The sequence below is a fragment of the Lactuca virosa genome, chromosome 4 (genome assembly GCF_052849685.1).
Source record: "Lactuca virosa cultivar CGN04683 chromosome 4, Lactuca_virosa_CGN04683_v6, whole genome shotgun sequence".
In the NCBI taxonomy this organism is placed as follows: domain Eukaryota; kingdom Viridiplantae; phylum Streptophyta; class Magnoliopsida; order Asterales; family Asteraceae; genus Lactuca; species Lactuca virosa.
The window spans coordinates 130,672,498-130,685,435 of record NC_136429.1 but is presented as its reverse complement, the minus strand read 5'-3'; the positions used below and the strand labels follow the sequence as shown (position 1 = coordinate 130,685,435).

General features: G+C 33.4%; 1 pseudogene; it reads left to right on the top strand.

Moving 5' to 3' along the window:
• Nucleotides 1-8,258: 8,258 nt before the first annotated feature.
• LOC145105035 (uncharacterized) lies at nucleotides 8,259-11,121 on the top strand (annotated as a pseudogene).
• The last annotated feature ends 1,817 nt before the right edge of the window (nucleotides 11,122-12,938 follow it).

Genomic DNA, 12,938 nt, shown 5'->3' with positions numbered 1-12,938 from the left:
ATACATACGACAACTTTGCCAGAAAGTTTAGGGAAGACATCTCACTATAATCAGGGTATAACTCAGTACTGAGCTCCTCAAACAGTGCATCAAATTTCATGTCTAAACTTTGTCCCTCCTCATCTACAATTTACTCATTTGTATTTTTTTCCACCATAACATCAGCAATTACATCAAAGATCATTAGTTGTTGGAGCATTTATTCTTGGAGTTGAATTGTTGCCTAAATCTGAAGCAACACTTTTCTCGTTGTGATAATCTCACTGGTATATAATTGTAGAAACCCATAGTCATATATGTGTGCATGAGGTCCGATCCAATAGGGTGGTCAAGCTAGGCAGCCACCCTAGGCCTCACAAAGATTGGGGACTGAATATTAATTTTGTTTGATATTTAATATATCCTATTTGTTTGGAGGAAAATAACAAAATTACTTCTAGATGAGCTAGTAAATCCCCTGTTTCTTTCAAATGCAATAACGAATCAGAGTTCAACTCTAGACAAGCCTATTGTAAATTAAGAATGGCCTTTTTGAAAGTATTTTAAATTTGTAATTAGTTGGTTTACAAAGAAAATTTACCTATTGTCATCTTTTATAAATATTTGTTATTGGTTCAGTAAAATGTTTCTTTTTCAATCTCTTGGGAGACTTCTTTTTTATACACAAAAAATGTAAGTGACTGCCCTAGGTCTTGCTGCATGGCTTCGTCTTCTTCTTTCGTTTTAAGCAACAACCTAATCAACGATTTCAAATATGTTAATTTTGGTTTACTGGTAAAAAAAATATTTATGCGAAAACAATGAAAGTTTTTAAAAAATCTAAGAAGTTAATAGAGAGTTTAATTTAATTAATAATATTTTTACAAGAGGATATGGTTTTCAAATATTTCTCTCAAATACATAATTTCTACCTAACATAAGCGTTAAGTAACATGTGACCTAAGGGGCCCCTTTTTTATGTCTGCCCTGACCATCATATATGTTAGTACCAATCATGGTGAGCATAAACTGTAGGCAACTCATGTCGATACATATGCTAACACCTTTTGCATAGACAACACACTTTGATTTCATCATTAACATGTTCTTCAACAATCTTCTTCCTAAGACCTTCCAAAAAAATTTGAGACCTTTGGTTGTTCTCTCTAATCCAACTCTTATCAATCATCATAATTGTTTCACTATTACGAATTACATTTATATGTAGTAATTAAATGACAAATTTGTTTATATTTAGTTATTGAAAGTTAGATTGTATTTCAGCTTTGAAACATAAGTTCTAGTTTACGGTTTCCTTTACGAGAAGTAAAAATTAGATGGAATGGATATAGTACTCATAAGGGTAGCTTCTAAACTCACTTTTTGATAACCTTACCTCATATATGAATTCGTATTTGCATGAATGTTTGTTTGAGAAAAAATCAGCAACATTTCCCCTTAGCTGCCAAGTATATATATATATATATATATATATATATATATATATATATATATATATATATATATCCGAGGAGCAAAGAGAAAATGACAACATAATCTCTCTTAAACAAAAAATCATGCAATACAGATTCACATCCTAAATGAGATATAGTACTCAAAAAGTAGTCTCAAAATGGGGACAAACCAAAATTAATTTCTGACAGTTTCAGCCAGGTATTTATAGGCTCTTGATGATTAAAAATAAGAAACTTAAACTAAAAAACCTATTTTTTTTATTATAGCATTGTACTTTAAATAATTATGTTATTTGATTATACTTAATAGCATTATACTTTAAATTAATAACTTATTTGATTTGACATCATATATTTATCATTTTTGATTTTTTTTTCTTATAATTTGTTTAATACCTGGTTTTCCAGGTATTAATTTTATACTTTCATTTGTGAGAATTGGGGTTGGACATGACGTGGTGGTGTGGATCACCATGGCGTCGTAGCCATTTTTATGATCACATATCATTTAAGTCGCCACGAAGTGGACATTTAATGGCCACTATGTGGTGACGACTGAATATAAAGCCGTAGATTTCGAGGCCTTGAGCAATATTAAAAGGAAATGATGGCTAGGTTTTCCTCCACTCTTAACCTCCAACACGTCCAAAGTGCTCTTAGTCAAATCCTAGCCTCATTGCAAACTTTGAGCTTATTTTTGGTGAGTTTGTGATCTTGGAAGGAAGAAGAAGGAGTTTCTAGTGCAAGGATCCAACAAGCAACTAATCTGCATTCTTTTGTGCATCTTCTGGACTCTTTGTAAGTCCTCAAGTTTCCATCTTTTTGGTTCCTTCCTTGTAGATCTAGGTTATTTAGCATATTATGGTCCATGGTTGAATTCTGGTTGATTGTATGAGATAAAGTTATAAACTTTATGGTTCATCAAGGTCCCTTGAGTTTTATATCTTATGGATCTAAGAGTTGTTGGTGTTTTGAATGCCATGCACGAGAATTTGGTCATTTTCTCCCTTTTTGACATAGTTTGAGCGGAGCACATGCATGGGTCATGCATGTCCATAAAGGTTGGATTCTTATGGACCTTTAGGGTCCCAAATATGGTTAGATGTTCCAGATCTGAAGTCTTATAATGAATTAAGTCCAATCAGGTTGAATTCTTATGGACTTTTAGGGTCCTAAATACTATGTAGGTTGTTATATTGTCTTTGTGACTTTAGCATGAAAGACCATGGGAGGACCATGACACTTGTATGAAAGACCATGGGAGGACCATGGAACTTTTATGAAAGACCATGGGAGGACCGTGTGACTTGTATGAAACACCATGGGAGGACCATGGCACCCATACGAAAGAGTATGAGAGGACAATAGCAACGACGATTGTAGTAGTGAGTGACAGTAAGACCGTGGGAGGACCATATCATTCATACATTTTTTCTCTTATCTATGGTATGTGATATTTTGGGGAATTCACTAAGATTTGTGCTTACAGTTTTATGTTTAAATGTTTTAGGTACTTCTGGTTCCAAAGGGAAGGTGTACCACCCTAAAAATTTCAAACTTTAAAATTTTATGGTTTTAAAAAAAACTTTCCGGTATTAACCCAAATTTAACAAAAATCGGTCCCATAAAACATTAATAAATTAACACATTGGGTGTTACCATTAAGCATCAATATAACCATAACAAGCAAATATGAGTTACATCAATACCATTAAAACGGAACTTGACAAGTTCCACTCCATTGTCTATCTCTTAACTTCTAACTTCCATCTATCACATTTTCTCCTTAAGTACAACCTGGGATACATGGCATTAAAAAGAGATACGAAAGAAAATAATGTCTCGTGATCTATGCGGGTTTGAGACCCAAAACATTTATGAAATTTTCATCAAAAACATTTCGTCTTTGAAAAACATATTTCAAGTAGACATTTTCCACATTCCATTCTATATCAAAACATTTCATTAGTCATAACATAATTCAAAAGACATTTCTTTTCACATTCCATTCATTATTTCATTAAGGGCTAATTCCAGTGTTCAACTATTTCCATTTTTCTACGTAGGGGATAGCAATATCCCTAAGTCTATAGAAAGGTGGAAAGAACAAAATCAATCCACCAAGACATCATTTCCGTTAAAACATCTATCTCGTGAAGGGGATACACCACCCTGATACATTGCTCTATATCCCGTTACGGGGACATCATGATACAAACAATATATTCTTTTCATTACTTTCCAATTATTTTCATCACCTTATGTTTCTTATCATTACTTTCCATTCCTTACACATTTCATATGTTAGTATTAAAATACCCCTTTCAAAAGTAAAATCTATATTTCAAAGCATTTCAAACATGTTATCAAAACATTCTTTTCTTTCAAAACCTTTCTTGCTTTCAAGAAATTCTTTCAAAAACATTCATTTCAAAAGTATTTAATATTTTCATTTCAACACGTTTCATATATCAAAGCATTGGTATTTCATTATCATAAAATCTTTTTGCCGTGTACCCCAAAGTGGGAAAATGGCAATACGTACTCACCTCAGTCACAAGAAGTTTTGCTAGTCCTCTTCAAGTTCATTTCCTTAGAGAAATACTCCTAAATACCACCTATCTAACATGGACACAAGTCATTAAAATGACCAAAATACCCCTACAAGGGTTCCCAACTTTTCTTAAGCTTTAATATGATAAATATATATGTTTAAAAGGTTTCAGGAATGTTTCGGAACATAAAAGTGAAGAAAAAGGATTTTTGGAACAAGTTTCACTATAATGAGAGTAGAGTTCAATGTAATGGTGAGTGGTTTTACCGTAACCCTACGGTGAAACCTGTTGTATTCCGAAATATGTAATTCTTTTCACATTAATGCACTCTACTTTGCATAGTTCTTGAAGACACTTTTTCAAATGACTTTGTACCATTTTTATTGGTTCTCACACATGATTAGGAGGTGTTTTATTATCTTAAAAAAATTCACTTAATCCATTAAGTGCTCTTTGAAACCTTTTAAGAACATAATGATCCTCAACTTTTCTAAGAGAAGGGCTAACTAGGCTACAATGGAATTTGACATTCCAAAGTAAGTGTACACTAAATTAAATATTGTTAAGTACTTGTAAGCATAACTAAACTCATTGTAAATATCTAATGTAACTTTGGAATCCTCAATTCCATTTCATGTTCCCAAATAGCCCTTATGGACAATAACTCCATATATCAATCTAGGAATCAAGAAACACCTTATGTTTTGAATTCAAATCATTATAAGAGTATCTATTTATGATTATGAACTTCCATTACCCATCAATTGTTCAACTATAAAGGATTCCAATGTCTTTATCATAATGTCCCCAAATGCATTTCAATTCAAGCTTATATATGTTTCTACCATCATGGATGAGTTTGAGCATTACAATTGTATTTATTGCCATAAAACATCATATAGGTCATTGAACGTAACCCAATAAAACATATAAACATGAAATCACCAAATTTGGATTTCTAGGGTTCATGGAACTTTTTACCCAAATCATCAAATCCATCAATGAGATGATTGGATTGAGATTAGAACCATGGAAACCAACCAAGGGAGGTTAGAAAACCAGACCCTAATCATCAATTGAAGTCAAACTTGACATTGGGGATTTTAGCAAAAACTTGAATTCGGAATTTAGAGCTAGAGGAGAAGAGATTATACCTAGCAAGCTTTAGATTCCTCTTCCCTTTGCTTGATTGCTCAAATCTTGTCTCAGATTAATCATTAGATGAAAAATTGGAGAAAATAACCATGAGATAGCTCCTTATATTCCTATCCACGTTTTGTGATGAATGAGGGGAAATAGGTGCATCTTATTTCCCAAATATTTTCACATTTAGTCCCTCAAGTTTACTCGTTTTGGCCAAAACTCCCCAAACCTCAATATTTGTGATTTTAACCTAGGTTTTGACATAATAAGTCATTCTCCCTCCATTATATAGTTTTTTAGTCTCTTCTATTAATTGAGTCAACCCTTTGCGTAACTTACTTTGCCAACTTGATAGTTTTGGCCCTTTAACTTTAAAATTTTCTTATTTTCACTTCTAACTTTCTAAACTTTATATCAACTAATGATATGCTTATCCTTTGATGATTTATATATGAAAATCATTTTCATTTATTTACTTTATTAATTTAAGAACCTAGTCTTAACTTTTAGGATGTTACAGAAGGGTCCGATTTGATCGCATTGCATCCATTGGAGTTTTTCCGCACTATCTGTTTTATGATCTTACACTGATATTTTAAGAATACTTTTCACACTCTGATTTTCTTATGGATGGATGAATGATTGGTTTTTGGTTGTTACAAAATGTAAATTTTACTTAATATTTTTGGAACGTTACAAGTTGTTATCAGAGCCTTGGTTTGAGGGCTATATGCACACTTTGTAGTATGCCTGGACTCAAATTGAGGAATAATAAAAATATTTATGTAATCTGCCGAGCTGAAGTAAGTAATTCCCAAAATACCCATACATGAGTGTTATGCTTTAGTATACTATTGTATGAACTACATGCTAGTATAAGGCTAAGGATCTGCTCATGTTTCATGATAGAATGCGTCATATTGAGAGATACGTTTATATGCCTACTATATGATTAGGGTCCTTAGAGTTTGTGAGAATATTGGATATTTTTTGATAAACGAATTAGGGTGGTACATAGTTAAAATTACATAGCCTATTATGTTTGATTCAGTCTTATTGCATGTTCTTGTTTCATGAAGGCCTTACGGTAGAGATATTTTTTTCGAATATCTATTTTATTACAACTATGTACGATCTGGATTCATTGGATGATTTCCGGTGTTAGCAGAGACTTCCTCGACACGCATGGAGAGTAGAATCCTAGGAGATCCTAGGAAGTATCGTAGCATGTTGTGTACGTTATTTAAGGATGTATTTATATGTGGATAGTTATAGTAGAGTTACTTAGGAAATCTGGGACAACTCTTGAGGAAAGTAAAGATAGGTGTGGAAGATAGTATGGGCCCGTAATACTTAAAGCACAAGATCCATACTCAAATCAAGGGAAGTCACAGAGATTTTAAGAAGCTTGTAGTATGATATAATTCCTTCAGTATGCTTTGACTTTTTTGCTATGTTTTTAGAACGGTGATGACTCGTCAAGGAGGTAGATCCGGATCTGGTTTTGCTCTAGTTCTAGTTCATGCTTGAGAGTTGGGCCTAATGATGTTGAGTTACATGAGTTCATCACATCTGAGATTTCATGAACTATGTTGGGTCACTCGATTGCATATATTTGATGATTAAAAATATATACTATTGGTATAGTTAGTGAATCTGAAGATATGTTGATGGAAGTTCATATGTCGAAGACTGAAGAACATCCCCTGGTGACTGAAAGACCCTGAAGACTCTATCAACACCAAAGGTATGAAGACACCATGTACTGAAGAATGATCAGCGTGTTTAGATGTTGATGGTTATACACTGATGACACACTGATCAGGTGATGCGTTGAACACTCATACATTGAAGCTGACTCTAAAGCTGAGCTCCAAACGTTGATGTTGATGCCCTGATCAACGTGACTTTCTAAACCTGATGTTATGATAAGCTTTTGAAGTGTTGGTGCTGATATCCGAATCTGGAGAAGATCTGATTTAATACATTCCTTATTTACCAGATTAGTTTATATGTAGATTAGATACAATCCCTTGATTAAAGGGATTCTCTAGAATAGATTAGTAAATAATTAACATTAGGGTGAAACCCTAATGTTGAGAGTGTCTTTGTGACGACTTTGTGTCAATATTCTTTATGACAACCCAATTTTCTTTGTGAAAACGAACCCTTTCTTGGTGAAAGATAACTTTCTGATATTTTTGTGTTCTTCGTTGTTCTTTATTGTTCTTTCTTGTTTGTATTTGATCTACGAATCTACAAAGGGTTTGGGACCTTCAATTGGTATTAGAGCAGCTTAGAGCATCCGTTCTAAGATCTGTTAAAGATTCAAAAGTTCAAGTATTTCTTAGAAACTCGAAAATCAGAAAGAGGAGATGAAGAAGATATCTTATACTATCATCCAGACATGAAGAAAACTTTAGAAACAAAAAGGAGAGAGTATGGTACATTTTATTATCTTTGGTATTATCTAACTGTATCAGGTATGCTTGGTCCTTATAATGTCTCTCAGATGTGAGAACTATTTTTAAATGGGAGGATAAACAAAGATACAAGTGTTTTTAATGAAGAAGAAAATAATAAAAGTAAAATAAATAAATGTGCAATCAATGTGAGTCATTTATCTTGTTTAAATGAACTAATGTTTGATCCAAAGGCTCCTTTATCCATTTTCTTCATAGCTGAATTGGATCTGAAATACAAAATCATCAATAAAAACCAAGATGATATACTAGTGTTGAAGAGGAAGTTGGTTGAAAGGGAGAATGAGATATCAAATCTGAAAGAGAAGTTAAAAGAAAAATATGAGAAGAATAAAATCTTTTCATTTGTTAGTGTCCAAAAAGAAGATGTACCTGAAGAGAGTTCATCATCAAGAAACCCCTGTTTTCACCCTGATGAACATCAGTGTAGCTCTTGCACTAACAAGTCTCACACTAATAAGCTTCACGTTGTGAAATCACAAGTTGATCATACTCCCTCAGCTTCATCTCACACTGGGGCGATTTCGTTTCACACTAAGAAAACTTAAGCTGAGAAAAATCGCACTACCAAGAAGTTTCGTACTGTCAAGTCTTCACACACTGATAAGTTTGTTCACACTACAATGAATTTTGGCACCGTTAAGCCATCTCAAGCGGTGAAGACTCCATCTCGCCTTGTCAAGACTCATGCTCCAGCTCCATCTTCAAACATCGGAAGAGCTCAAGCTGGTAAGTTTTCTAATGTATGTTCTTGGTTCAATAACTCTTTTAGAGGGCATCATTCGCAAAGAAAAGGAAGTCGAATCACACTAAGTCAAAGAATGTGTGGGTTCCAAAGAAGCCATCTCTAGATCCAAGGAAGATGAAACAAATATTGGTTCCCAAGAGCACATATTCGGAACCCGAAACAAAGCCACGTAAACAATATTAGAACAAAGAAATGGAATTTGAAATTATTTGGTAAGGTTGTTGAAGAATGTTACAAAAAGAAAAGGAGAACTTAGAATCCTGGAGTTGGTGGTTCTTCATTTAATCAAAGGCATTCTAAAGAAGAAATGTATGTTTCTAAATCCAATGTCATATGGGTTCCTAAAGTTGTTTTTTAATTTCTGAGGATGTGAGAGAGTCTGAACTTTTGAAATGTTATATTTTTTTGCCTCTCTCACTGAAGAAATGTGTATAAATATGTTATTTTTGTTTCTAGTGTTAAAAAGAGTTTTGGAGGTTGTCTTGTAAAGCTTTATCAGCAGATGTGACAATTCAAGTGGTCAAGAATGAAAAGGCTAATGTTGCTGGCTTGTACATATAGTTGTATGGTCATGATAGTCTGTTGGATAATTCCATTAACCAATGCTTACTATATAACGTCATCTGGTTTGGTTTCGTACTTCAAGTGAATTCTTTCTTGTCTCAAATCAACAAGGTCATCTATGCTTCAGACCAAAGAGTAAGTCAAAGGAATTGCTATTGTGAATTAAATCTCCATGTAAGTTAGCAAGGGCATTTCAGTCATTAAGGGTACTCATTACTTTATGAAGGAAACCTAAAACATGTATGGGTTATTAAAACCATTCAAAAGAGGGTTAGGCTAGTCTAGTCTATGTTGAATACATGTTGAATGGGACCACATTGAAGTCTTCAAGTGTGTTTGTCGCATGTGCATGATGGGTACAAACATTGTATTTGTTTGTATTTCAAAAAAACAAAAAGTAAACTTTCAAAAGGGAAAGTCAAAACCTTAAAGTCCTACAAGTCTGAATTATTTATTCAGGAACATGATCGATGATTTATAGGGCTTGTTTGGTCACGTATTGGTGACAAAAGCTTTGGCAGGTTCATACATGTTGCTGCAGTGGCTCTCACTGAATAAAAATGACAAAATATGGTGAACCTACAACAAAGCTATAGTTAATCACTACTGGGTCAAAAGTTTGTGTGTGCTGTCGAACTTATTCTCCCAACACACACATGTTTTTGTGTGTTGTTGCTGATTATGAAGCATCTAAGGACATTTTTGACTTGTCTAATCTATCACGTTATGTTATTGCTTTATTCTTCTCTGATTTTTAAAGAAAACAAAAGGAAAGGAAAAGCTGATATGATATTCACAAGGATGGCTTCTGATATAAGCAAAACATCTCAAGTTGCCCTCATGAATAGGGGTATTTCGGTCATTTTTGTGAAAAAATCAACACATCAACTCCATCAGCCTCCTACAAACCCTCTACCTTCAACGATGAAACTCCCCAAATATTTGATTCTCCTGCTCCTCTTCTCTCTCTTGATAGTATCGAATTCATCTTTTCAATCCGACGACCTTCTCCTTGACAATGAAGAATTCAATCTAGAAGTCGACCGTTCACATGATATTATGTCATAGTATCATCACATCCAGTCATATCTCTTCCTTTTCCCCTTCACAACCTACTAGGAAGAGATCGGCAGATACTGAATCTGAATCTAGAGTTCAGTTCACTTTTTGAACACGCTTTCGAGGATTCCAATGAGTTCTCCACTGCCAACACTTTTACTGCTCGACTTAAGACTTCTGCTCATAGAAGACAAATTCTTACAAAACTTTGGTTCTCAAGGCACGATCCTTCTACAACAGAGAAGGAGAAGTTTAAACATCTACTGGAATATCATAACTTCTACAGAATTAGGTTACCATCTAATGTATTACATCCTTCTAGGAAAGAGTATGTCATTTCCTCAGTGAAGGCAAAATGTCTCTCAAAGGGTAGCTTGGATGAACATATTATTATACACATGGAAGGTGTTAACATTCTAGCTGCCAACTATGGTTCTTTGACTGGCTTCCAAAATCCTAGGTAGTTGAGATTGCCTTCAAGGTGGTCCTTCAACTCTCACACAGTCTTAAAGCACAACGAGCTGGCACCAAGGACTCCATAATTTTTATAAGATATTGTTGGTGGCGTTGAGACAGGACTAGGAAATGAGGAAGGTATAAAGCCATTAAAGTAGAGGTCCTTTTGGGCTAAATATTGGATGTACTTGATTCCTATTGGACTTCTTGTGATGAATACAGTCATCCAAGCCATGAACCTACCTAAAGAACAGGCGGCTGGTAGTGGTGGTGGTCCCCCAACACCTCAGGCAGTTGGTACCTATCATGTCATGAAGCAGTCTTGTAAAATGACAATCACAATTAACATGATGACCCATTTTTGTATTGAAGGGATTATTACTTTCCTAATAACATTTTCTTTTAAAAAATAATTTTACAATATTTTAATTAAATTTCTTTTAAATAAAAAATATTAATAAAAAATATTTTTTTTTAAAAGTCTGTAATTCAATTTCTTTTAGTTAGATATATATTAAAAAATGTTTTACAATGTTTTAAATTTGTTTTAGTTAATTGATTATTATAAATTTGATTTTTCAAAATGTTAATTAGTTTTTGTTGAGTTAAAATTTTAATTGTTAAATCTATTTATTTTGTTTTTATTAGTTTTCTCTTAGGATTAATTGATTATATTCGTTTATAGTAGTTAAATTTATTTTACCTTACTGTTGTCCTCTATGCTTATGTCATTTTTCTAGTTATTTAAAAAAAATCTAAAAATTCAAAAACAAGGGTTATACAGGTCTTCCAAACAAGGTTTTCAAATATATATTTTCTATCAAATTGATAAAAATATAACCTTCAATTTGGGGGACAAATTTAATGTTATGTCTGATGTTCAAATTATCTATGAACACTATAACTTATTTCCCCCCTAAATCTCCTAACAGTTGTACCATTTTGTGTGTTCAAAGTTATTTGGTTTCAGACACTGATTTGAAGTTAAACGAGAGATAGCATGTCATGATTTATGATCATACATTGTTGTTACAAAGTGTATCAAACAATTGAATCACAAACTTCGGGGGAGCAATCAAGGTTGGCAAAGGAAAATGAGCTCAAATTAACAAGCAGGTAGAAATGGTTTTTGAAACTGAGACCTATACTTCATTTGGTTTGGTCTATTGTGATAATATCATTGTACCTTTCATGATTTAACGGTGGAATTTCCTAAGCCAAGTACGTAAGTTTCGATGCATGAATGTCCCTGGAAAAAATTTTGTCGCATATGCCTTAAGTCTCGTGTCTTCTAGCAGTTAATGACCTAATGAGACTTCGTTGCAGAAGTCTTTAACGTAACAGGTCATAATCTTATCTGTTAAGACTAAATGAGACATCCATCTTTTGTGTTGAATCCGATAGCATAGTCTATTCTTCAACTAGAGATATTGCATGGTTACATATAAAATTTCTTATAAGGCAAGGATGTTATCCCTTCTCTTAGCCAATATTTTTCTCATGTACTTGACCTCCTAGACTGAGTGATGACATGGTACCATAACGAATTGACGGTGAATCTTTGATTCTAAACTACAACTATCTCTATGATGCAAGGATTAAACCACGTCTTACTGATGAGTTATCACTGTCACTCATTCACGTAGATTTCACCTCAGTGTGATTGAGACATCCTACTTCTCTTCCACAAGTCTTATTTATAGAACTTGATGATTTACTATGTAAAACCACACACTGATAATAGTTCAAAAGTTTGTGCCGATGGTTAGACTATGTACCGTAGTTTATCACACACACCAACCCATTCTTGCCCTATTTTTCTTCTTAAGAGCTTTATGATTCAGTTTCAAATTCTAGACACTGATGAGAACTCGAAAAATCTGTGTCGATGGGTATATCATGTACCGTGATATATTACACGCACCTACCAATCTTTCCCTTTTTTCTTCTACTAAAAGAAATTAATGATTCAACATATAAAACCATACGCTGATGAGACTTCACAATTATGTGTAAATGTTCTACTATTGCAACAACACAATTAGTGTGATACACCTATCTTATCCTCTAACTTTATTTGATGTTTTTTTCAGGTTACTTGCTATCTACTAAAAAAGAGAGTACTTATTGATGCTGTGAAAAAGGGGGACAAATGTCTAGTTTTGCTACATTGTTACTTGATCATTACTTGAATCGCAGATACTCTTAAAGAAAGAAGGTTATAAATCTGAGGGGGAGCTAAATCTAAGGGGGACCAGGAATCAACATATTACTTCAGTTGTATTTTTCTGTTAGTTCATTCTTTATTAGTTTAGTTTTGACATCATCAAATAGTGGGAGATTGTTGGGTTACTCAATTGTATAGATTTGATGAAGTAATATATATATATATATATATATATATATATATATATATATATATATATAATAGTTATAGTTAGTGAATCTGAAGATATACTGATGGAAGTTCATATGT